The sequence below is a fragment of the Jaculus jaculus genome, chromosome 8 (assembly GCF_020740685.1).
Source record: "Jaculus jaculus isolate mJacJac1 chromosome 8, mJacJac1.mat.Y.cur, whole genome shotgun sequence".
Lineage (NCBI taxonomy): Eukaryota > Metazoa > Chordata > Mammalia > Rodentia > Dipodidae > Jaculus > Jaculus jaculus.
This window is the reverse complement of record NC_059109.1, coordinates 36,218,443-36,245,231: the sequence shown is the minus strand read 5'-3', so window position 1 is coordinate 36,245,231 and position 26,789 is coordinate 36,218,443. Positions and strand designations below refer to the sequence as shown.

Here is a 26,789-nt window from a genome sequence, read left to right as displayed (position 1 = left end):
TCACCTTCATTCAAATGAATCACATGGGGGTCTTTTTAAAGCCGGGCTCTGATTTAGCTGTGTTGTTGGAGCCTGCATGCTTCATGACAGGGGCAGGTGATGTTTGCTGAGACTCAGCTTCCATGATAATGCAAGATTGCTTATGTAGAATAGGAGTGTATGGGTTTAAAAGGCAGTTTCTTCACAAATTAGTTATGTAGCCTGTATTTATAAGGATTTCTCTTTTTGAGGGAAGAACTCACTCTGTAGCCCAGGTGAGAACTCATGGGGGATCTGCCTGCCTCATTCTCTCAAGTGCTAGAAATGTTTAGCTGAGCCTCCATGCCGAGCCGAGGATTTCTTTTAAAACCTAGTTTTCCATCAGGGAGATAGTAGACTGCCTCCCAAGTATGAGAACCTTAATTTGATATACAGTATGCACATGAAAATGCAGGGCATGGTGATGTATACCTGTAATTCTAGTTCAGGGAAGGTATAGACAGGAGGTTCCCTGGGGCTCAATGACCAGTCAGTCTAGCTTAATTGACGAGCTCCAGGCCAGGGAGAGACCCTGTCTCAAAAAAAGTAGATGGTGTTCCTGAAGAAGACATGTGAGACTGTCCCCTGGCCTCCATGCTCATGCCAATGTATTGGTACCCCACACATACAAATATGTATACACACATATACACATGTATCTGTTACAAGAAAAGAAAACCCAAGTTTTTATGTCTCCTCAGTATTTTGTAATTTAGGCGATTTTTAACTGTAGCTAAATAAAAATTTTATGATTTTAAAATCTTCTGTGATGATCCAAACTTTTGTAATTCAGTTTGCCACTTAGTGTAGGCTAATGTTGAAATGAATCACTTTTTGTTTTTGGTAAGTATGTTTTATGGTTTATCATCTTCCATTGATGGTTGAATGTTTTTCTTTTCTTTTTTTTCAATTTTTATTTTGTTTGCAAGCAGAGAGAGACAGACAAAAGAGAGAGACAGAGAAAGGATGGGCATACCAGGGCCTCGAGCCACTACAAACCAACTCCAGACACATGTGCCACTTTGAATGTCCAGCTTGCATAGGTATTGGGGAATTGAACTTAGGTTGGTAGGATTTGCAGGCAAATGCTTTAACTGCTGAGGCATCTGTCTAACCCCCTTTTTATGTAGTTTTGAGTATGCAGGTGAGGGATGGGAGGTAAGATGGGGAAATGTGATCAGGGATAGAAGCCCTGAGATAAATCTGAAAACAAAGCTATTGTGTAGAAACCACTCCCCCACCCTTTTCATTCCTGTGATTATCACTAGAAGAATCACATTCAGTCACTTTGAAATGAATTGCCTATTGTAAGAAAATCACCAGCTATATATTCAGTATTGCTTTGTCGTATTTGTCAGTATGATGTTTTCATGTCTTTTAAATAGAGAACTACATACTTTCCTGTACAATCGAGCAGAACCTGTAGCAATAAATGCATCATTAACTAGAGAATTATAGTTTTAGAAAAAGAAACTTTCGCCAAGTTCTGCAGATTAGCCCATTAGCAGTTAATAGTGAAACGTGGTCATCAAAAACATACCTGTATCTTTTAAGGTAACATTTCTTTGTATATAATGTTGATGAAGAAAAATGACCTAATTACTTGATGTGGTTGAGGTGGCAGATCAGTGTACATGTTATACATATTATAGACGTAAAGAAAGAAAGGTGGGAAACATGTCCCTTGCTAACAAGTGCTAGGCTTCAAAATTAATTGTATTTTAATTTAGAACAGAAAAAATATCCAGCATCACCTTTTCTTTTTCAAACCTTATTTTAGAACTAAGTACAACATTGAAGTTATATTTCCAACCTTATTTGTCTCTGTGCTTTCAATGAATATAGATTACCCTTTCTTCAGTCAGCCTACATTTAAAAAGCTTATGTTTTGCCATAATACAGGGGAATTATTTGTGGTAATGTTACAAGTCTCTAAACTGCATGAACATTATCCTGCTGTTTTATTGTTTTATAATGTAAAAGTAAATGCAAGCATTAAGAAATGTGCAGTGCTGTCAGGCTCCTTCAGGATTTAAGAAAATTGCCCTAACTATTGAAGAACTGAAAATAATTTTTTCAGGTGGCAAAGAGCAGTTGTTACAGTATTGCCTAGCATTTTGCTTTCTTTTTTCTCAAACCAGAGTGGTGATTTGAGTCAATGCTGAAGAAACTCAGATTTTATTTGATTTCAACAAACAGCTATAGCCTTGTAAGAATTACTTATAAAATGACATGGTTAAAAATAGAAGAAAATAAAGGACTCATTCTTAACTCTAAGCCTAAACTATATATCTGTTTCTTGCAATTTACAACCTAGTGTCTTGATCCAATTTGCAGATTTGATATAATAGACACAAATAGCATATGTTAATCACAATACTGTGAAATTATGCTATGCTGCAAGCTCTTATTGAAATGAGAGAATTGTACAATTCAAATAATCGCAGAGCCAAAGCCTTCCCCAAAAGTTCTCATGTGGCATTTTGGGTTTTCTAAATGTAAGGAAGTAGATATCCTTTTGTTCTGTCTGTTTTAAAATATATTTATTTAAATGCTGATTTTGATTTTCCATGTGGGACCAGGTGGAACAATATTCTGTTATCCCACTGAAAGAATAATCCACTTTAACACAACATTTTTCCCTAAGGGATAGTCTTTGCTAGTCATAAGGTATTATATTTTCAGAATGATATTAACATTCATGATGTGGTGATTTTGTCTTGATTTGAAAGATGTTTCATTCTGGCAATAAGAAAGGATTAGGTGAATAGTGTTTGTATCTTGTTACTAAAAAATAGCCTTACCTTGCTCAAGATTAGGTATTAGTAATTTTCAAAGTGGCTTGAGGTACATGTGTGATTTAGATTTTTATCATGTAAAAAGCTGTAATCCTAACAAAATGGAAATCACTGGGTATATTAAATCAAATTCTTAAACATTGGGTTGTACAAATTTTATTTTAAATAAATCAAGTAGCATGTTTGACGATTTTTGAGCATTTATAGCACCATTTTAATTTATTTTCTTTATACCTTACAAAAAAGCAAGAAGCCTTTTGGGCACCTAAGAAAGTTAGAGAGCAATTAACTACTGCATTCAGGGACACAGGTGTGCTGATTTTACCTGAGCCTCAAAAATGATAAAGATAAAGAGGGATACCTTAATTAAACAGGATGCTTCAGGCAAAACAAGAATGCTCTGAAAGCCTTGTTGCTGTTTAGCTAGGCCGTTTTGGTGAGCACAGTGTAGCGATCCAAAGCCGGTGTTGGAAGCAGCCCTATGCCCTAGGTGTACTTCTTTAGCTTGCTGATGAAGTAACACAAGACAGTGGAGCTGCCTGCAAAGGCTGGTGCTTTCAACCAGCTGTTTGTAAGGCAGAAAATGTAAGGTTAAAAACTTGAGCAAAGAAGTTTTTTATTTTATTTTTTAACAAAATTAGAGTGCATGGTGACTTATTTTAAGAGCAAATTTTCACGCATACATATATATGTATATTGTACCTATATATTTTCTCATTGTGTACATAAGTGATTTTAATGGACATGCATAACTACCAAAGAGGATTTTTTTCCCAATATTGTCAGCATTCTTAAAAATTCATAACTAATGATGATGTCATGCTGTCTAGAGAGTTCCTAATTATTATTTAACAGTACCAAATTTATTTAGATAACTCAGAAATATATTTTATGAACATATAGGTAATTTTAAGTGAGTTTACTTTCTTGAAGTTTTTTATTAAGAATTGTTTCATGGTAAAAATTCTAAAACATATCCTTTACCTCATTGCTTCTAGAAATATTTACATATTCTGTTGAAATAAAGACTTTAAGACTGATATCCATAAGCTTAGGAGATTCCAACAATCATGGAAAATATATTTCTGTGTCTGACTTATTACTACTATGCTTATTCAAAATTTCATTATTACATTTTAGATTTAGGAAAACAAAAAACATTTCTAGTCTTTAGTTCCAACACTTTAGAGGCAGAGATAGGAAGACTTCTGTGAATTAGAGGCCAGCCTAGAACTAGAGTTAGTTCCAGGTCAGCCTGGGCTAGAGTGAGACCCTACCTCAAAGAACCAACAGAAAAAAAATTCTACTCATATATACTTAGAAAATATCTCAACATGAAGATCTTATATAATGTTTTTTTTTTAAAAAAAAAAAAACCTTTGAATATAGCTTTTAGTGTATCTTACCAATCCATCTTCAATGATTACATTAAATTTATTTTTCTCTCTTCATTTTAGCTTAGTTTGGAATTACATGAATTATCATTAGTAGTATGTTCTTAACATTAGTAAATCTTATTTTCTTAAGTATAGTCAAGGTTTAGGTTCATGAAATAGTATTTCTACCTTCAAGTTGGGAGAGAAGGAGACAATATAATACAAAAAGACAAGTTATTATTTCAAGTATTTTAGGCACACAGAATACAGTTGTCTCTCATACCTCCAACCTTCTCTCCCTGACAATGTCAATTTTTTAGTGCTCTCACTGGAATTCATTTTGTTGTAGTAAATAAAAGACAAGACATTATTAAACAGATTTTGCAGTTAATTCAATGTATGATTACCCTTTGCCATAGGTACTTTTAAGGGCTTTTATCCAAAATAAAATTCATTAAAAATGCAATTAAAAAAATCTATTGTTAATGACTGCTTGAGTGACTAGCTCATAATTGGCTCATTACAATAAAAAAGCAACTGTTTAAAAATCGTGACAGTGAGCTACAGTACAGAGTGAACACTGCATTGTGAGGCCCTTTGTCATTGCAGGATTCTGAAGTTAAAGCAGAAATGCTTACGGATGTGAGCCTGCAGTGTAAATTTCCTTTACAGTTTTACAGTGAGGCCAGGTTATGACCTGACTGTGGATGTGGGTCTACAGCATAGCTTTCTCTTACAGTCTTACAGTGAGGCCAGGTTGTGACCTGACTGTGGATGTGGGCCTACAGCGTAACTTTCCCTTACAGTCTTACAGTGAGGCCAGGTCATGACCTGATCGTGGATGTGGGCCTACAGCATAACTTTCTCTTGCAGTTTTACGGGGCAGCCAGGTTGTGACCTGACTACGTGGGCTAGGAGCCCTCCCATTTCAGGGTCCCCACTCAATGGGGAGTAAACAGCTCATGTAGTCTTCTTCATTGTTGGCACTCAGACTCTTCTTTGTTTCTTTTCCCCAGAAATCTTTTCAGTTGACTTAAGTTACACAGGTGTAGTCAGGAAATCTTTAGATCTTTTGGGGCAAAACTAAGAAAGACAATACTGTCATGCAAGCCACCATTACCTGCCTCTTTGTAATACAGGAAGGCATGTATGTCCCTCCTTTTCAAGATCCTGAATTTCTTAAACATTTTTCATGCAGATTTGTTTTTGTTCCATAGTTTGGTGATGTAATCTTTGTCTTATTTTTTATTAGGCTCTGGGTCTGCAATAAGATAAAAATATAAACTTGGTGATGTATAAAGAAAGTAAATTTTACATGTTAATTTTTTCCTTTAAAAAATCCATGCTTTATATCTCTTTGTAATTTAGACATGCCAGTAATTCACATACTATATGCACTTTGCAGTGCCAAAGTGTATGTATCAGCTTTCAGATCAAATTTTAAAATATTGACAACTGTAAATCAAAATGGGCCTTAAATCTCTCCTTAGAGTTCTACATATAAGGCAGAATTCCTGAGCTTCAACAGTAATTGAAAGGGTTTCTTTAATCAGACAACATGCTTTTCCTGTTGGAGGCTAGAGAAATAATTTTAAAGTCTGACAACTCCTGCCTTTCTTTAGCCTGCAGTAGCTACCTTACAACTCCTTTGTGCTTAGTGACTGACTCAGGATAATTTTTGATGACATATTATATGTTAAGTGGTTTTGAACTCTGACCTTCAGCTCAGGCAATGCAGTGACTTGAGCATACCATTCAGTCTAGTCACATGATGTTGTTTAGAGGCTGAGGCTGTAGGATCTGGAGCTTGAGGCTAGACTGGAGTGGAAACAAAAACAAAATTTATTTGAACCTTCCTATAATCAAACCTAATTTTTTTTTGTATGCTAATAAAAATATTTGGAGCTAAAAAGATGGCTCAGAGGCTAAAGGTGCTTGCTTGGAAAACCTAACAGCCTGGGTTCCGCCTCCCAGTACCTACATAAAGCCAGAAGCAGAAAGTGGTGCATGTGTCTGGAATTTGTTTATCATGGTAGGAGGCTCTGGCATTCCCATTTTCTCTCTCCTTCCCCCTCAAATAATAAGTAACTAAAATATTTTTTAATAAAGCACTTATAAAGCAAACTGGAAGCTTAATATAAATTAGGGAATGTTTTCAAGAGAGTCTCAACTGTTTTTAAATAAATTAGACAAATCTAATTGGTCTTTTTTTATAGCTTAAATGAGCAGACAACTTCACCACTAGTCTGCAATTCATACTCCTTGGCGTTCCTCTCATCACTTTCCTTTTACCCTGTAAGTGTTTTTCTCTTCAATGAAGTTGGGGAAATGCCTACTGAAGACACTATCGTTTAAAACTTTGTGGTAATCACACTGCTTTCTGGTTGTGTTTATTATCAAAGATCTGTTCACGTAGTTATCTTTACTCTACTGAGTCAAATAAGTAGTGCTTTCCCCTCAGTGCGCCTCACACAGCAGTCAGCATCACTAGATGATTCCTATGTGATGCATACCTGGAACATTTGGTAAAGGCCATGGTGCATGATGCTCAAGGCAGAGGTTAGCGCGGAGGAGACAGCAGTGATGCTAAAACCATACTCTGGTTCATGAACGTCGTCTGTAATATTAGTTGGATGGCTACTTGTGCTCAACCTTCTAACATATAGAAAGGCCTAACATGCCTTGCTATTTCTTTTTTCTTCATTTATTTTATTTACTCAAAGATTTCTTATATAGGAAAGAATTCTTTATTCACTGGAACTTTAAGAAGTAGGTATGCCTCTATTAATGTTTAACTGAAATATCTTCTGTATGTTATTTAGTATTTAGGCATTCTATAGGCAGTTTATAGTGATTAAGGTTATGGTATGATCTTTGATGGGTAGTTTATCTTTCTATGTCCAGGATATCTGTTGATGTTTTGATATCAGTACTGATGTATTGATATTTTGATAATTAAGGAAGTGGTACATGCATTTCTTCACCAGTTATATTCCATGTGATTACTCTCTTTTGCAAATAGCATGGAAGGGAATGCCTGCTCTCTTGGAGCTTATTGTCTCATTGTTGAAAACACTGGATTGAGATGATAGAGTTTTTTTTTTTTTTTTCAAATACATGCTCTGGGAATCTAAAAGAAGAGAGGTAAAGTAGGTTTGACCTGGGCAAGAAGCATATTTAGCAGTTATAGAGGCACAGACAAGAAATGCTTCAGTAGTGGAAACTAAATGACTTCTCACACTGAGAGTTCAGTCTATGAAGTGGCAAAATGTGGCCAAGTTTGGCACATACCTCTCACAGGTGTGTGGGTTAATAGGACATTATTATTATGCCATTATTTAGAATTTAGAGTAAGAAGAGATTTTTCCCCCCCATGAGGTCTTTTGATAAAGAAGAGGTGAGTTGAAAATGAGTGTAAGTGTCATAATGTACTAGTGAGAAGGTGAACTGGGAGCAGTTTTTTGGGAGCCTTGCCTTCCTTCCTGAGGTTAAAGACTCCATTCTGTAAGTAATGAGAAGTCATTGAAAGTTTGTGGCTTAAGAAGCAAAACAAATTTGTGTTTGCTGTAATGTAGATAAGGCATAGGAGGAGGAAAAATAAGAGACAATAACACTCCAAAGGGTAAAATCAGACTGAGCAAATTTATGGTAGAAATCTTCAGTTTGTAATTGGTAATCAGAGTCATATGAGCAGGTATGATCACCCATGATGTTGGAAAGCAGGAAAGAATTCAGTCTTGGAGGCTTAGTTACCCAGTGGCCATTTACAAACTATGTGACTTTGGGCACATCACTTCCTTGTTCCTTTCTCTTCTATAAAATACACATAAACATTACCTACTTGATAGAGTTGTTGTGTGGGTGAATGGGATTACTATATACAGAATTCCAGCACTATAATTAGAAGACTACTATTGCTAAATAAAAGTCATGCAAGAATAACGTTCCATACTTTACTGAGGAGAATCCAGTGTTAGTATGTATTTAAATGAATAACCTATGTAAGGATAATATTTGCTGAGCCACAAACAAGATGATGGAGGCACCTCATGACAGTCACTTAATATATTAGTGATGAAAGAATATGCCAGAAAACACTGTATCAAATCACATGAATAACAATAGCATTAAGTAGAAGAAATGCCCAGGTTCCTGCTTAAGTGAATTAAACACATGTGTGCATGCGTGTGCATGCGTGCACACACATACACACACACACACACACACACACAATTAAATGACAGTCTGCATAACAACATAGTGTGATTCTTTTATTGAATATATTTTTGTTTCATCATTATTGAATTTTAACCATTTTCATTTTCATTATTCCTTTTACATGCTTGGCTTACATCTAATTTATTAAGCAATTTTCCCACTTTAATAATCAAGAAGTACTTTAAAGTACTGTCACCTCTTCTATATTATTTTATGTTATGAAGGGCATACAAAAAAAGTGTTAGCTACTTAACTGTTCTTAGACTGCTGACAGATAGACTACTCATGATTTAGATTCATCAATATAAACAACAAAGCTAAATTTTGTCAGCTAGGGAAACTAGTTAGCAGTGGTGATGAAGAGTTTCTGGCAGGACTTTGTTTTGTTTTCTCTCACTTTTGGTGAAACAAAGTCCTGCTTAATACTTCAGTTTTTTCTTTGTGTTTTAATTTTTTTTTGTAATTTTAAAAATGTTTATATTTCTTTTTCTGAAAGAAGTGGTGTTGTGCAAGGCCCCTGACCAGGAGCCAAGACCCCCAGTCACCTAGGAGTAACCCAGAGGACCACCACAGAAGCCAAGACACTCAAATGTAAAAGCAACAGGTTTCTTTATTGCAAGCCTAGGCCTGGGCTTGGTCCCCACAGTCCGGCACAGCGGTAGTTGGGGAGAGAGCCCCGACTCTCAGAGGAAAGGGGTTTATAAAGGAAAGGTTACATCATATTGTGACTTTTAAAATGATTGGTTCTAAGAGGGCGTGCGCAGGAATTTCATAGAGGGCGCATGTGGGAACTCCAGCCTACTTATCTTAGGTAGTAACTTGTTTGCAGAACCTCTTGCATTGCAAGAGCTGTTTGCAGAACTTATCTTTTGCAAGAGGCCAGAGCCTCAGTGGCTAGGTATCTCTGGAATGTCCTTGAAGTGGAGGCTTCTCAGGAATCAAGGTTGGGGGGGGGCGGCTATAGCTAAGCAAGCACGGATACAGAAGCAAAAATAGCACATTAGTCAGCTAGTTCCTCATCTGAGTCAAAGTGGCTGTCTGATTTTAAATGGCAGCACCACTGCTCAGCCACTAAGCGAGGTCACAGAAGCCAGATGCAGCACGTTACTTCTGCTTGGTCTCTCAGTGTTTTAATTTTTGATCACGAAAATATTCAACATTTATAAAATAGAGTATATAGCATCATGAATCTTCATGTTGTCATCTCTAACTTCAAAAATTTTCACCTAATGAATGTTATATTTAAAATGTATGAAATTCTATGATGCCTTGGTTTTGATGTGATAATGACCCTGTCTTAACTAATTGGCATATGCTAATTGTGGGATACAGATGATACATTTTGTTACATATGTACTAAAATCAGTAATCAAATAAGGTTAATTAGCATTTTTGTCTCCCTAAACGTTATTTTAGAAATATTTTAAGTTCTATTTTCTAGTCCTTTATGAAATGTGTAATAAGTTGTTGTGTGCTGTAGCCACTAAATTAGTGCTGTTTATGCTAGATCTAATTCTTCTCTGTGATTGTGCTCTGTTCCCTTCTCTAGTGGTCACTGTTCTCTCTACTTCTCTAGAATGATTTCTCCAGCTTCCGGATATGACAATAGACATGCAGTATTGGTCTTTCTATGCCTAAATTGTACCTTAATCTTCTAGTTCCATAGCATGCATGACAAAATTTCATACTTAAGGTTGAATATTAATCTATTCTATTTCAAATTTTCTTCATCCACTCATTTGTCCTTGTTACTTAGATTGATTCTGTATCTGTGCTGTTGTCATTCATGGTGCTATGTAAACCTGGGAGTGTACATGCCTCTTCAGTAAACTGAGGTTTTCCTTGGCATACAAGGCACTTAGTGACATTGGTGGATCATGGGTGGTTCTAATTTGAGGGGTTTTGTTTTGTTTTTACTTATTCAATTTCTGAGATTTACTACCATCTACACTTTAAAAATATCAACTGTATTCTTAGAACCAACGTTATTATTGATACCAGCATTTTGAAATGTCTGCACCATATTCCTTCTTATCTGTATCAACAGTCATACTTGAAAATGAGCTCTGGGTTGCAAAAGAGGATTTATTTTTGCACCTGTCTTTAATCTTTGTCTATCAGTTCAACCAAGACAAGGACAAGTCCTGTGATTCTGAGTTTTTTTTGTTTTTTTGTTTTTTTGTGTGTGTTTTGTTACGGGACATTTTATTTTATTTTATTTTTTAAAACTAATAAATTAATTTTCTTTTCAGCAAATACAGGCAGTTTGGTACCATTGTTTAGGCTCATCTATGATCTACCCCCTTCCATTGGACCCTCCTGGTTGATGTAAATGGGTCATGCATTGTGGAGTTAGCCCCCAGTTATTGGTATGATAAATGTCTCTGCATATCATGACCCAACATGTGGCTCTGACATTCTTTCCGCCCCCTCTTCTGCAAAATTTCCCTGAGCCATGTTGGGTTCATTTTTGGTCTGCTTCAGTGCTGAAGTGTTGGGGGCCTCTGAGGCTCTGGCTCTCTGATTTGATAGGTGTTGATTTTTCTCTGCGTTGGTCTCCTTCCCCTTTGTGCTGGTATCCGGTTCACTGGAAAACAGCACCCTTGCTTGTTTCGCCAGTTTTCCTTAGTTTCATTTGGGGCCTTTTTGAGGTATGATGGGGTGGCTCTCTCCTTAGGATCTGCATCTATCTGAAAAAGAGAAGCAGATTCTCCAATGGAGAGTAAGTTAGCACTGTTACGGGACATTTTAACAATATTAAGTCTGTTGATATGCAAATATGAGAGGTATTTCCAACTTTTTGTTTAGTTCTTGTAGGTTTTTAACCTTGGATGTTAAGTTTGTAACCCATTTTGAGTTTGAGTTTTTATAAGGAACTCTCCTAGTGTTTCATAATGACTAACTAACATACATTCCCATCAACAATATATAAGAATCCCTTTTTCCCCATCTTTACTAGCCATTATTATTATTATTATTATTATTATTATTATTATTATTATTGATTTTTGAGGTAAGAACCCACTCTGGTCCAGGCTGACCTAGAATTCACTATGTATTCTTGGGGTAGCCTTGGACTTACAGCAATCCTCCTACCTCTGCCTCCTGAGTGCTGGGATTAAAGGTATGTGCCACTACATCTGGCAGCTCTTAATTTTATCTGCTTTGTTATAACCATTCTGACTGAGGTAAGATTTGAATTTTCCTGGAGACTGGTGATGTTGAGCATGTCCTTAGGTAACTGTTGGCCTTTTGTATAGATTTTTGAGAAACACCAATTCAAATAATTTGCCTAATAAAGTCCATATCTTAATTATTAAGTACAGAAAATCCCAATGTAACATTTAAACTTAAGTATTAATTCAGATAAATGGACACTCAATAACCAATTTCCCTTCCATGCTTTGAGCATTATGTTTAGCAATTACTTTCATAGATTTCCAGCTAAAAAATTGAGGTATCACAATCTATATTGCTTAGCACAGAATTGAAGTCCATAACCATCCACCACCTACATGATTAAAATTAAGCTTCATTTGAAAGCACAGTGTGCTGAGCTTCAAGGAGATGTGCTAAGATTAGGATGGGGGCAGCTTTGGTAAACTGTGTGGTCCTTCTTATTCTGGGAGGGAGACTCTGAGGAATGTTGTAAAATATAGCCACCAATAAATTAAAAATCTGATTGACTTTCTACTTCTCTCAGAAATGTGATAATTATTAAATTTATGCTTTTCTGCTTTTAAATTTCTATATCAATTATACATATATATGTATATACATGCACATATTTATATATACATATATATGTATGTGTGTGTGTGTGTATATATATATATATATATATATATCTTTATTTTATTTCTTTATTTGAGAGATATGGATAGAGATAGGGAGCCAGTAGAGAGGTACACTAGGCAGAATGGGTACACAGGGCCTCTAGCCACTGTAAATGAACTCCAGATACATGTGCCTCCTCATGCATCTGGCTTTTCATGGGTATTGTGGAATCAAACCTGGGTTCTTTGGCTTTGTAGACAAATGCCTTAACCACTACACCATCTCTGTAACCCTAAATTTCTTAATGAAGAAAAACATACTATCAAAACTTTTCTTTTTGGGTTTTTATTTTTCAGGGATATGTTCTTCATTTTCTAGTGCTCTTGTTAATTCAGTGGTTCCTGAATGTTTTTTTGTAAGTATGCATATAAAAGAGACTCTGTGTGTGTGTGTGTGTGTGTGTGTGCACGCACATGTGTGTGTGTGTGTGTCTTTCACCAAGAAATTGAACAGTGTGACCAGCAATTAACTTTTTTGTGGTTTTCGGTTTTATTTGAAACATGGAAATTCCTAAGAAAAGTTACACATCATAAACTGATCCCATAGCAAGTTACATAAAGTGACTGAATGTTTAACAAAGATAAACATAACAGGAGTGCTGCTCCTTCATGGCCATCAGTTTGCTGCAAAACAATGAAACAAAATATTGAAAGAGACATTTCTTTTTTTCAGCAAAAAGTCCTATAGATGTGAAGTGGAATATTATTATTTGTTTCATATAATTATTTCTGATTCCCATTGAGACAGTTGGGGAAATACCTTATGAAAATAGAATAGGCAAATGATATAAGGAAGGTTAAAAATAAGTAGACAATTTTTGAAATGAGGACAATGTACATGCCTAATTAAGCTAATTCCTATTTTATATAATATTTAAAAAATAATTTTCTAGCCGGGCATGGTGGTGCATGCCTTTAATCCCAGAACTCAGGAGACAGAAGTAGGAGGATCACCATGAGTCTGAGGCCACCTTGAGACTACATAGTGAATTCCAGGTCAGCCTGGGTTAGAGTGAGACCCTACCTTGAAAAAAAAAAAATTTTTCTTAGAAGGAGTCCATATTCAAACCAGCTGGCTTTACAATTGACCCCTTTTAGAGAAATGAAAATAGAAATACTAATATTACATGTTTGTGTGTGCATTGTGTTTTCCCATGTTTGAGAAGCCCAGTTATTATTAACTTAATTAATAAATGCCAGTGGCCAGTGAAAAATGCAGTAGAATTCCAACCATGGACTGAAGCCTCTAAAACTGTGAGACAAAGTAGACCTTTACTCCTTAAAAATATTGATGTTCATTTATATGTGAACAGAGAGAATAAAAGAGAAAGGACATGTCAGATGCATGGACCACTTTGTGCATCTGGCTTTACATGGCACTGGGGAATTGAACCCAGGCTGTTAGGCTTTGCCAGCAAGTATCTTAACTGCGCTAAACCATCTCTCCAGCTTCCTTTCCTTTTTTCTTTTAAAAATTATTTTATTTTATTTATTTAAGAGCAACAGACAGATACAGAGAGAAAGAGGCAGAGAGCGAGAGAGAAAGAGAGAGAGAATTGGTTCATCAGGGCCTCCGGTCATTGCATATGAACTCCAGATGCATGTACCTCCTTGTGCATCTGGCTTACATGGGTATTGGGGAATTGGGCCTCGAGCTGACATCCTTAGGCTTCACAGGCAAGCATTTCACCACTAAGCCCTCTCTCCATCCCTTCCAGTTCTCAGCATTTGATACAGTAAGAAGAAGACGACTAATGTACTTGGTATTGTCAAAAATAGAACATGATAAGAAGTATCTGGTTGGGATTATAGGAATCTTTAAGGATAGCATTCTCTCTGCTCTCACTCTGGAATGGTTTAGTCCCATAAACAAGAAAGCAAGTGTGTTCCACTGGTGGACATGCCTTAGCTGTATTTCCTGGGGATGGAGGGAGAAACAAGGGATGAAGAGAAGTGAGGAAGGTGAAGAGTGTTAGATAACCTTGAATTTGTGCTTTGGAAACAATAGAAAGACCTTTGTAAATCCCCACTTCTTAAGGCAGTCTGGGAGTAAGAATTCTTTAATTCTTTTATCCCAAGAAGTGATTGCACTTTGATGACTGAGAGTAGAGAGGAAAGAAGCACATGGGCATGGCTAGAAAATGATTTGAGATAGAATTAAGGGTATAGATGTTTTTTATTAACTTGGAACTAAAGCACATCTTTGCAGTCAATAAAGAGAAGTGGTCAGTTATTAAAATATAAACTTGGATAATGCTGTGCTTAAATTTTGTGTCTGTTCAACCGATAGTGTTTTCCAAAGTGACTAGTTAATATTACAGAAGTTTCCTTCTAATAATCAGCAAAGATGAACATTAGCTCAGAGAAAGGCATTTTTTTTTAAATTTAATTTATTAGTTTTCATTTCAGTGAATACAGGCAGTTTGGTACCATTATTTAGGCTCATCTGTGTTCTACCCCCTCCCATTAGACCCTCCTTGTTAATGAAAATGGGTCGTGCATTGTGGAGTTAGCCCCCAGTTATTAGTATGATAAATGTCTCTGCAAATCATGACCCAACATGTAACTCTGACATTCTTCCCGCCCCCTCTTCCGCAAGATTTCCCTGAGCCATGTTTTGAGGTAGGGTCTCACTCTGGCCCAAGCTGACCTGAAATTCACTCTGTAGTCTCAGAGTGGCATCAAACTCACAACGATCCTCCTACCTCTGCTTCCCAAGTGCTGGGATTAAAGGCATGCATCACCATGCCCGGCTCAGACAGGCATGTTTTTAATAGATGTGAATATCATTGATTCATGTGTTAGTTAACATTTCTAAACTGCTGTAATCATTATTTTTATATTCCTGGGTAGTGTTAGTAAAATAATGGTATTTTAAATATTTTGTACTTTAAGTAAATAGTTTTGGAATTGTATTAGATAATTTTTACAATTCTATAGTAATGTTTGAATTAGATCAGTTTTGTTTCTAGGTTTTTTTTTAATTTTTTATATTTATTTGAGAGCGACAGACAGAGAAAGAGGTAGAGTGAGAGAGAATGGGCGCACCAAGGTCTCAGCAACTGCAAACAAACTACAGATGCATGTGTTACCTTGTGCATCTGGTTTACATGGGGAATCAAGCCTTGAACCAGGGTCCTTAGGTTTCACAACCAAGCGCTTACCCACTAAGCCATCTCTCCAGCCCTTTGTTACTTTTTTTTCTATTTTATTTTTAGTTATTTTAAAGAGGAAAAGAGGCAGAGAGAGACAGGGAGATAGAGAGAGTGAGCACACTAGGTCTTCCAGCCACTGCAAATGAATTACAGGTGCATGCGCCATCTTGTGCATCTAGTTTACGTGGGTCCTGGGGAATCAAACCAAGTTTCTTTGGCTTTGCAGGCAATCACCTTAAGTGCTATACCATCTCTCCAGTCCAAGGTTTTATTTTTAATCATGATTTTGTGACATTATTTTCCTTATATTATTGAAAATCGACTGATAGTTTGAAAGGCTGATGGAGTAATGTTTCTTCTCCATCACTTGCAGAGTGGAGAAACTAAAGTTTTTTGTTTTTAAATTAGCAACCTACAGAACTCAACTTCTGACTGCTGATATGATTATTTTTAAAAACTTAGTCATAGTCATACATAGTGTGATTACATATATCCATGTTCCTCTTTCTATTAGGAAGAGGTCTAGGAGTCAAATTCCTGGGTCATAGGTGTGGGTATGCTCAGCTGTAATGGGTACTGTTATGTGGTTTTCAAAACTAGTTGTAACAATTTACATTGTTAGCAACAACGTGAGAATTCTGGTTATTCTCATGGCCCTGTTAGTACTGACTTACCATTGTCATTCTGGCATAGTATTAACTTCTCTGATGAGGTTGCTTTTTTGACTATGCTTATTGTACATTCTCTTGTTATTTTGGGGGAGTGCCTGGACAAGCCTACAGCCTATTTTTCTGTTTGGTTCTCTTCTATTGATCTATATAATTCTTTATACTTTTGATGCAAGTCCTTTGACAGAAAGATATGCTGCAATTTCATTAAAAATGATTCTAGCCGGGCGTGGTGGCGCATGCCTTTAATCCCAGCACTTGGGAGGCAGAGGTAGGAGGATTGCCGAGAGTTCGAGGCCACCCTGAGACTACATAGTGATTTCCAGGTCAGCCTGAGCCAGAGTGAGACCCTACCTCGGAAAAAAAAAAAAAAAGATTCTACTTAACTTTTTTTCACCATGAAATTAGATAAAGCATTATTATACCTTACAGATTCTTTACCTCAGTCATGATGTATTCTATGACATTGTCATTTAGGAACTCTTATTTACCTAGACATTCGCTACACACCGAAAATTTGAGTATGCTGAAGATTCATTTTCTGTGGACATTTATTTGGATCACTACTGGATGTTGAAAACACATACTCCACCCTAATGCATTCTAATATTTCCTGGACTTTTTGTTTATTCTTGTGCTATCATAGCTCATTTTAAATTAGTGAAGTTTTATGTAAGACTTATTTGGTGGTAATTTTTCCAACTTCGTTCTTTTATAAAATGTTACAGTATTCAGAGCTACTGTAGAATCATGATGCCTGTTTCTACAAGAATAACCTGCAGAGTTAGAGATTTCTGTTGTTTGAGGCCTTCTTTCCTTTCTGTAAGGTTTTGGTTGTTTCTGTATAGAAGTCATGTGTGCATTTATTTAGAATTATGTCTTAGGGTGTTTTACAATTTTGTCGATATGTATCACTTTGCCAGGGCCATCACAATAGGGTACCAAAAACTAGGTTTTTACATTGCAAATGTATTTCCCTCCAGGTCTGGAGGCTAGAATTCCAGGATAATGAGTGGGCAGCTTGGTGACATTCTGAGGTCACTCCCTTCAGCTTACTGATTGTAGCCTTCTCCCTGTTTGTATATGGCTTCCTCTGTGTCTATGACCCTTCATACACCCTGAAGTATCCCATTCCACTTCTTCATCCTTGTCCTCTAAACTCATAAATTTAAGCTTCTTCAAGTATCACATAGTTGTGATCAAAAGCTATCATGTAAAGGAGATTTATGTGAGGCTGAGGATGTAGCTCAGTGGTAGAGCTCATGTTTACATTCCCAAGATCTTAGGTTCACTCTCTAGCACATACACTGCTCCCCTGAAATAAAATCATAATAAAAACCAAAAGAAAAACAAACTTGTCAACAAATTCTTTTGTGTTGATGCTTGTATATATACTACATATAATGTACACACAGTAGTTGTTGTTATTTGTCAGCTATTTGAATGAATCAGCCAGTTTTGCTTCTGGCTATAGGTTATGTTTCTACTCAGAAAGAATTATCTAAAGTGTGTTTTATTTTATTGCAAACAAAGGAATCTTGATGGATTAATACAAAGTTGTTTTGCTTGAAAAGTTGCTTTAAAATAGTGGCTTTTAACTGTGCTGTACACCAGTTTGGTAGTTTGAATGGGTGTCCCCTAATATAGTCAGTATTTTATTAAAGCTTGTAATTTAGATCTCTAGCCACCTGGCAGGAAGAGGTGTCACTAGGTGGATGTTAGGGTACAGTCCTGAGATGTGGGAGTGGATTTGGAATTTCAGTGTAAAGATAGGCAGAGTGCTTGAGCTTGTCCTGGGTTTCCTAAGTGTGCTGCTGGTGTGGTGGTGGTGGCTTTTTGTTTTTCTCTCTGGGTCTGTGAAAGGGGGCTTGATCTGTTAGCGTCAGTAAATTCCTTCTTATTCCCATAAACTGTATCTGTTCTCTAGGCTCATTCCAGTGGCTGCAACCATGTAAGAGATAGTATGCAAATCAAATTGATATAATTAGGAAATTGGGTTGTATATCTGTATTGTTCGGCCTTGTATCTAGTAAGCCATAGAGGACTTTTTTCTTATGCCTTTGCTCTGATGTTTGGCTGTAGTTACAAGCTGACATGGGAGCTACCTGCCAGGGTTCAGAACCTGTTACCAGATGGCACTTAAAAGTTAAGTTTCTTCAGGAAGTTTCTTCAGCCCCATTTCAGCTTTCTGATATGTTAAATCAAAAATAAAAGAATATACTTCATATATTTACAATTCTTATAGGGTGTGCATTTATGGAACAACTCTGTGGTCATTAGCAGTGCTCTCAGAGCTGCAGTCAGCTGCCCGTGATGTGGGTAGACACTATTCTCTGGCAGAGAAAAGAAGTTCTGAACTTTAGGAAATCTTATTCCTTGATTATATGCAGAAAGCTAGGCATGCAGTTATCTGGTTAAATATTAGTTATTTCCGTGTGTGAATTTAAGAGTATTTTGGAAGAGATTAGCAGTTGAATAGATCAACTGTATGAAGCACATTGCTTTCCCTAGTGTGATTAGACATCATCCACTTGTTTCAGAGACTGAATAGAACAAAAAGTTATATGTGGGTATATCCCCACATCTCTGTCTGTGAGCTGGAACATCGGTTTTGTCAAAGCTGCTGACTTGTGAGTCTTTGCACTTAGACTGAACTCTATATTGACTCTCTTAACAAGTAAGAGCCATTGGCTGTCTTGAGTTTTAGTTCTACAGACTAATACCTAGCTTTTCCTTGCAGTTATCAAGTTATCCTCTTATTCTTCTCAGTTTCCATTATCATGTATCAATACATTGTAATAAACCTCTTTATGTATATATTTAATAGGTGTATATACACACATATATATGCATTCATAGATAAACTTGTATAAGTATACACATGTAGATATATACATACACACACATAAATATATATAAAAAATTTCATTTCCATGGACAAATCTAAATAATACAACTCTATGTTTAATAAAAGGTCATAATTGAAAATTACACTGAAGAAATAGTTGAATTTGCTTTAGAACACTAATTTTAGTAGCAGTCTACTTTGCATAAGAATTAATCTTTATCCGCAAACCTAGTCACTTCAATGTTGAACAAGCTAAGTAAGCAGCTAATCTTGTTTACCCTGTGCCAAGCACCATATGGCTGTGCATTAACTTTTTCTTCCTTACTGTTGTATAGCCTTTTTAAGTCTTCCTTCTTTCATTCTTTAACATTATATGTAAATCTTTAAATCCCCAAAGCAAGCTGAGATAACACAATGTGTTTAAGCAATGTGGCTTTTTTCAGACATTACATTCTTCCAGATATATTTTTTTTCCAAATGGAAAGATGGCTCAACATTTTCTATTATTATTTTAGATGAACTGTTCTGCAATATGTTGTTGATATTGTACTGAAGTAAATACTGTATGCTTAAGTCTCTCAGGGACCCTCATGAAAATAAGATGTATGTCTCAGGAGGCTATCTGACAAAAAGAAATTCTGAATAAAATAACATGAATGAAGAAGCACACATTAATTTATTACTAGAAAATACCCTTTTGTATTAACTTGGATCTAAGGAAAATGAGTTTGTGTGACAACAGACTGCTATTATTGTGTGACTCTGTGTGGTCACATGTAGCTTTCAAAATTCATAATTGTTCTTTTCCTAGTCAGACCAAATTTTGCTTTACAGTGATAGAGTATAGCTCATTTATGTGTCTTATACTGTGTATTCCATCTAAGACAAAAACTCTCTCTTTATAACTGACAGTTCAGCCTATCTTCTTTCCTGCCCCCATCCCATGTAAGGAGAGTAAGAAGGAGCTGCAGGAATCTCAGACTTTACTGCTAAGTGAAGTGCAAATTAGGAAGAAGACTGATGTGCAGTTGAGAAAGCACCAGTGAGCCTGGAGTGGATTCAGGCCAAGTAAGGAGATCATTATTGCAATAGTCTTCTCTTAGCCTGGGGGTCTTTTCTTGAAGTTTGGGGGCCCCTTCTGCATAAAGGGCTTTCCTTCTGGGCTTAAGCACTTTCCGTAGTGTTGCTTAAAAGTTTGTTTGCTAAAAATAGCTTCCTCTCTCTCTCTCTCTCTCTCTCTCTCTCTCTCTTTTTAAGGAATAGTCAGTATTTGGCTTTTTTAATTCAGAAAAATATCTGAAAGCATAATCCTCTAACCCATTTCAATATCTCTTTAAACAACATATTGTTACAGACTGGGCATGGTGGTTCAGTGCTAGAACATGTGAACATGCAGGAAGCCCAGTCAGTACAATCAGAAGTGCAAGGTCATCTAGTTTGAGCTCAGCTGCCAGGGATATATGAGACACTGTCTCAGAAAAAGGCACATGATTAGATATATAGGATCAATAAACCTGGAAATGAAAATATAGAATTTATTCTTTATTCTTCATATTCTCAAAGCAGAACTCTAAGCAGTATTATTTCACTTTTTGCAAATTTTATATTTATTTATTTATTTGTAAGCAAAGAGAGATGGAAAGATTGAGAACTGGCACACCAGGGCCTCCAGCCACTGGAAATGAACATCAGATGCATGCACCACTGTCTACATCTGCCTTGTGTAGATACTGAGGAATAGAACCTAGGTCCTTAGGCTTCACAGGCAAGTGCCTTAACTGCTAAGCCATCTCTTCAGCCCTGCTCTCACTTTGCATACATATATATGTGTGTGTATGTATGTGTATATGTGTAGATATATAATTAACAACTTCTATACTTACAGACAACAAACCATGATATTTCCCTCCAGTTCTCTGCTTTCCCATCCCTAACTGTTCTCCTTCATATCCCCTCCCTCTCTCCATTAGTCTCTCTTTTAATTTGATGTCATCATCTTTTTCTCCTATTATCAGGGTCTTGTGTAGGTATTGCTAGGCACTTCGAGGTCTTGGATATCGAGGCCAATTTCTATCCAGGCAGTTGTCTGTAAGGAGTGGTACCCTTCCTTTGGCTCTTTTATTCTTTCTCCCACCTCTTCTGAAGTGGACCCTGAGCCTTGGAAGGTGAGAGGTGTTTCAGTGCAGGTCACTGCTCCATCCCTTTTTCTCAGCCCTGTATTGCCTTTTGGGTCACCCCAGTGGTCATCACCATCTGAAAAGAGAAGCTTCTCTAACCAGAAGTGAGAGTAACATTAATATATGAACATGGACATTAAGTGTAGTGCTTTCAGTGCAATTTGGTGAGAATAATATATGCATTTATGCAGGTAAGAGCAGGCTTTGTACCCCTAAGGCTCATGACCTCTCTGGCCATAGACTTTTGATTAGGTTTTCAGTACCAGGCATGTATTCCCTCCCACATAGAGCAGGCCTTCAGTCCAATTAAAGTGCAGTTGGTTTCCCCCAGAGCAGACATGCCTATTGCACTCATTCAGTCATTTGGCCTGTCTAGCCAAATTTGAGGCTTCCAGTGTCCACTGCTTTCACTGCTGATTACTTCTGTCTCCCATAAGGCTGTATACAGTACAGCTTTTTTTTCAGCTTTCAATTGGCTGGGCTACAGGGAGAAGGTTTTCTGCTCAGCACCAGCTTTATTTCTCAGTGACTTTGCTGCACAGGGATGTGAAGTCGTCAGCAATAGGGTGTTACCATCTCTTTCTTATGGGAAATCAAGGGCTTTAGCAATAGCCTATAGTGTTTTGGAAGCAACAGGACCTTCTTCGCGAACAACATCCCTGACACTGAAAATTTTCTAGTAACAATCTATGGCTTCTGGATGTGTCATTGTTCAAGAAAGTAGATTTTCATATGTCTTATTCAGAATATCTTGAATTTTGATTGACCCTCCCCCCACCCTTTTATACAGTCTCTTCCCCTGACCTCACTTATGCCTTTCCCCTCCCTGAAATCTATTCTTTACTTATATTTATACAATACTATCCCCTTAAGACCTTCCCTCTCCTCCCTCCTTTATAGCCTTTTCCCAGCTTATAGGCCTCTGCTGCTGATTTTTGGTTCCAGCTCACACACAAGTCTATACATTTATAGCTAGGATCCACATATGAGACAGAACATGTGACATTTTGTTTTCTGGACCTGGGTTACCTCACTTAATATAATCCTTTCCAGATTCATCCATTTCCCTGCAAATTTCATTTTTCTTTACCGCTGAATAGAACTCCATTGTGTTTTATATATAGCTCCAGAAGAAAAAATAGAATTCTCAGGTTTTTTATTTTGGTGGGGTTTTCATTCTCAAGATTATATTGAAGAGATGCGTGCAAATATGTATTGCTTGGTAGATATCTCTGCTAAAGACTTAGAGAAAATTAAGCTTGAGAAGGATGGCATGCACTTCCCTAAAACATTTCCGAGTGTAAGTTTGGCTGTCATTCTTGTGAATTTTTTTTGTGTGTGTGAATATATATATATATATGTATGTATGTATGTATGTATGTATGTATGTATATATGTATATATGTGCATATATGTATATATATATGTATGTATGTAAAAAACTTTATTAAGCAATAATATATTAATTGGGTCTCTGGTTAAAAATGACACTACGAAGTTAGTCTAGTTTGAATTTAGATTGTGTGTGTGTGTGTGTGTGTGTGTGTATAAAGTTGTTGTGGTTTGAGGCAGGGGTTCATGTAGCCTAGGATGTCCTTGAACTTTCCATGTAGCTAATGACCATGAACTCCTGTTTCTACCTTTCAAGTGCTAGAATTACAGTATGTGCCACTACACCCCACTATAAAAATATATAGGGTCTCACTCTAGCCCAGGCTGACCTGGAATTTACTATGTGGTTTCAGGGTGGCCTCAATCTCATGGTGATCCTCCTACCTCTTGCCTCCTGAGTACTTGGATTAAAGGTGTGTGCCACCATGCCTGGCTAAAAAATAGATTTTAAGGGCAGGAGAAAATTTTATGAATCTGAGAACTGGGGTTAGAAATTAACTTTTATTTCTCATCTATGGGTCTTTTGCTGACCTACCCAATTTTCTCTGAATAATGTGATTTTCTCAGGTACTCAGATAAAATGGTAGAAAGTCTAGGTTCTCTTTTCTTTTGAAAATTTTTGTCTCTGTGAAGGGTCCATTTTAGCCTGAGATTGAAATTCCTTAGTTCCAATTCCAGATTTCTGAAAAATAAATTTGCCTAGCCTAGAGTGATCACTATTACTCCAATTTATTATCAGAGGGTCATAAAAACCTACTCTGGTTACTATGCAAATGTTAGCTGAATGTTTTCCAGGCAAAAGATCGCAGACAGATTAGTACATGAGGTCATTTCCTACAATAAGAAGTTCCTGGGTAACATTCTACCTTACTCTGTCCATACATATCTTATCAATCTTACTTTGTTATGGAATTGAGTAAAATCCACACCTCTTTATTTCCACATTATGGCATCTATGGCCCTCAACCAGATTGCTTAGTGACATTTTCCTGATTGTAATTTTCTTTCCTCATTATATCTTTATTTCTTTTATAATGTTGCAAAACTTTATAGAATATAAGGCTCATTCCTTTTTTCCTTTTTATACTGACCTTGTTCTCAAACTAGTTAGTAATATTTCATATTCTACAGTTCAGTACTAACTCAGAGATAGTGATTACTGGAAGGTAAGAGCTTTGAACTAAGAAGCAGAAATATGGGTGTGAGCTTTGAATTGCACCACATGATAATCATATCACATTAATCCAAATATACCAATACTCCAATTAAATAGCGAAGCTATTTAAAGGACCATTGTGAGGAGTCAGTGGAATGAGGTATATGCAAATACTTCACAGATTCAATGTGTGATATCCAAACAAGTGAGTCTCAGACATTGGACTTAGACACAGAAAAAGGGAAGTGTAGGATAGGGAACCTTTCCTCATTGCTGGTCAGACACTGACAAAGGCATGAAATTCAGTGAAGAACAATTGGCCTTTGCAAAAACAGCTGCCACTTTTGTATGTATGAATGATAAAAAATTAAATTAGCTGTTCAAGTTTGCTCATATATAAAAAGAGTCTGTACTGATAGGTTAAGCAGAGAGCTGAATCAGAACAACTGTACTATGTAATGACCCTATCTTGGAAAAGGGGAGTAAGAAGATTTAGTTATTTGACTTAAAAATATATTCCCATGTACAAGTAGTAATGCATTAAGCAGTAATAGATTGATATGCGAGAACATACACAAATCCTATCACCTTTGTTAAGAATGCCTGAATTTGGGCTGGAGAGATGGTGTAGCAGTTAAGCGCTTGCCTGTGAAGCCTAAGGACCCCGGTTCGAGGCTCGATTCCCCAGGACCCACGTTAGCCAGATGCATAAGGGGGCGCACACGTCTGGAGTTCATTGGCAGTGGCTGGAGGCCCTGGAGCGCCCATTCCCTCTCTCTCTCTCTTATCTGCCTCTTTCTCTCTCTGTCACTCTCAAACAAATAAATAAAAATCTTAAAAAATATATATATTCCCATGTACAAGTAGTAATGCATTAAGCAGTAATAGATTGATATGCGAGAACATACACAAATCCTATCACTTTTGTTAAGAATGCCTGAATTCAGGCTGGAGAGATGGCTTAGCGGTTAAGCGCTTGCCTGTGAAGCCTAAGGACCCTGGTTTGAGGCTCGATTCCCCAGGACCCATGTTAGCTAGATGCACAAGGGGGCACATGAGTCTGGAGTTCGTTTGCAGTGGCTGTAGGCCCTGGCGCACCCATTCTCTATCTGCCTCTTTCTCTCTCTGTCACTCTCAAATAAATAAATAAGAATAAACAAAAAAAAATAAAAATAAAAAAGAATGCCTGAATTCGACAGCATTCTACAAGCATATTTCATATGCTAAAAATCTACTGTTTCAGTTCCATTTCTGTCCCTACCATCCATGGAACTTTTTGGTTCTGTTATTTATACTAGGTAGGGATCAGTTTTTTTGCCTTTAAAACCAAGATAAACATAATATCTAGTATAGAGGATAATTGGGAGAATTAAATAACCACTGTTAGGGAACAAGATGACGATAGCTATTTAGTCCAAGCCAAGGTGAAAAGATCAATGAGCAACTCACTCTCAGGCAACCCTTCAGAGCCACTGGAGAAAATAGCAGCAACAAGGACAAATTAATTAAACATTCTAAGTGTTCTGAGCAGTGTTTAGTATGTGGTAAGTGATCAGTAGGTTCTAAGCTAACTTGCATCTTCTCATTAAATGGTATTTCTTGTTTTGCTACACATGCAGTGCTTGGTTTTACTTAGTTTCTCTAAACATTGTCTTTTAAAGTATGATCATTTTCAAACTTACACAAAAGTAAAAGGAATAATATAACTAATTCATTAGTCATCTCCTTTTGTAGGTACTTCCAAGTTGGCAGACAGTGATCCCCCTTTCCTGGTATTCATGCCTTTCTGTAATCATCTTCACTTGCCTCAGGGCTAGACTTAGTGGCTTACTTCTGTCTAGTAGAGTGCAGCTAAAGTGATGGCATTTTACTCTAAGATTAGGTTACAAAAAGTCTCTTTCATCTTGCGTGCTTTCTTTCCCACATGCTTGCTTAGTCACCCTGAGGAAAATTAGCTCACATTTTGTAGGCTTTCCAGATGGGAAGAATTGAGGTAATAGCTATGGCCACTGAGAAACTGGTACCCTCCATCCAGCACTCCATGAGGAACTGAATTCTGCCCATAGTTACATGAGTTTAGAAGTGGCTCATGTCCGGCTGAGCTTCATATAAGATCACTGTCTGTTTGACAGCGTGAGTGCACCTTCACAAGTGACTCTGTCACAGACATCTCTAGCCCAGCTGCACTTGGCTTCTTGAAACAAAGAACCTCTGGGATAATAAGTATTTTCTTTCTTTTTTTTTTTCTTTTTTTCTTCTTTTTTTTTTTTCGAGGTAGGGTCTCACTCTAGACCAGGCTGACCTGGAATTCACTATGGAGTCTCAGGGTAGCCTTGAACTCACAGTGATCCTCCTACCTCTGCCTCCCAAGTGCTGGGATTAAAGGCGTGCGCCACCACGCCTGGTAATAAGTACTTTCTTTAAGGTAGTAAATGTTGAAGTAATTTCTTATGTAGAATATGCTCATCCTTTTTTTTTTTTTTTTGTAGTAGCAGTAACTGAGATGAGGCTAATTATAAAGAAAAGAAGTTTACTTAGCTCATAGTTCTAGAAGCTTAGATACAGAATCGGTGGCTATACCTTCATGGATTCTGGTAGTGTGCTTGATCTCATATCTTTCTTTTTAATTTTTTTTTTGCTTATAAATGTATATATGGTTTGCATATGTGTGAATTTGTATAGTCACATGTGTGGGGGGAGGTGCAGGTGCATATTTGTGCATGCATTTGAGGTGTTTTCCTCTATCACTCTGCACCTTAATTTTCTGACTCGGGATTTCTCACTGAACCCAGAGTTCACTGATTTGGCAAGATTTGTTAGCAAGTCCTAGGGATCCTCTTATCTCTACCTCTCCAGCATTGGGATAAAAGGTAAACACCACACATGGGTCCAAATTCAGGTCCTCATGCCAGCAGGGCAAGAGCTGTATTGACTTTACCATCTCCCCAGCCCTGGTAGACATGTTGTACATCTTAACAGTATTTCATTCCTTTCTTACCAATGAATATTATTCTATTAACACAGAAGTACTTTGCGTAGCCATTCAATAGTTAGTAGAAAGTTGATTTATTCCCACTTTTTGGTCTCATACTTAATCCTGTGAATATTTATATATAGGTTATTTGAACATGTGTTTTGATTTCTCAA

The 26,789-nt window shown here is 36.9% G+C and overlaps 1 protein-coding gene and 1 non-coding gene across 3 annotated transcripts in view; one reads left to right on the top strand and one right to left on the bottom strand.

Annotated features, from left to right (window-relative positions):
- Positions 1-26,789, top strand: part of Dph6 (diphthamine biosynthesis 6) — a 157,005-nt gene that overhangs the window by 31,700 nt on the left and 98,516 nt on the right. The window lies entirely within an intron of this gene.
- On the bottom strand, positions 10,431-10,556 carry LOC123463240. The gene has a single exon (XR_006638829.1). It is a non-coding gene; the product is annotated as a small nucleolar RNA SNORA40 (small nucleolar RNA).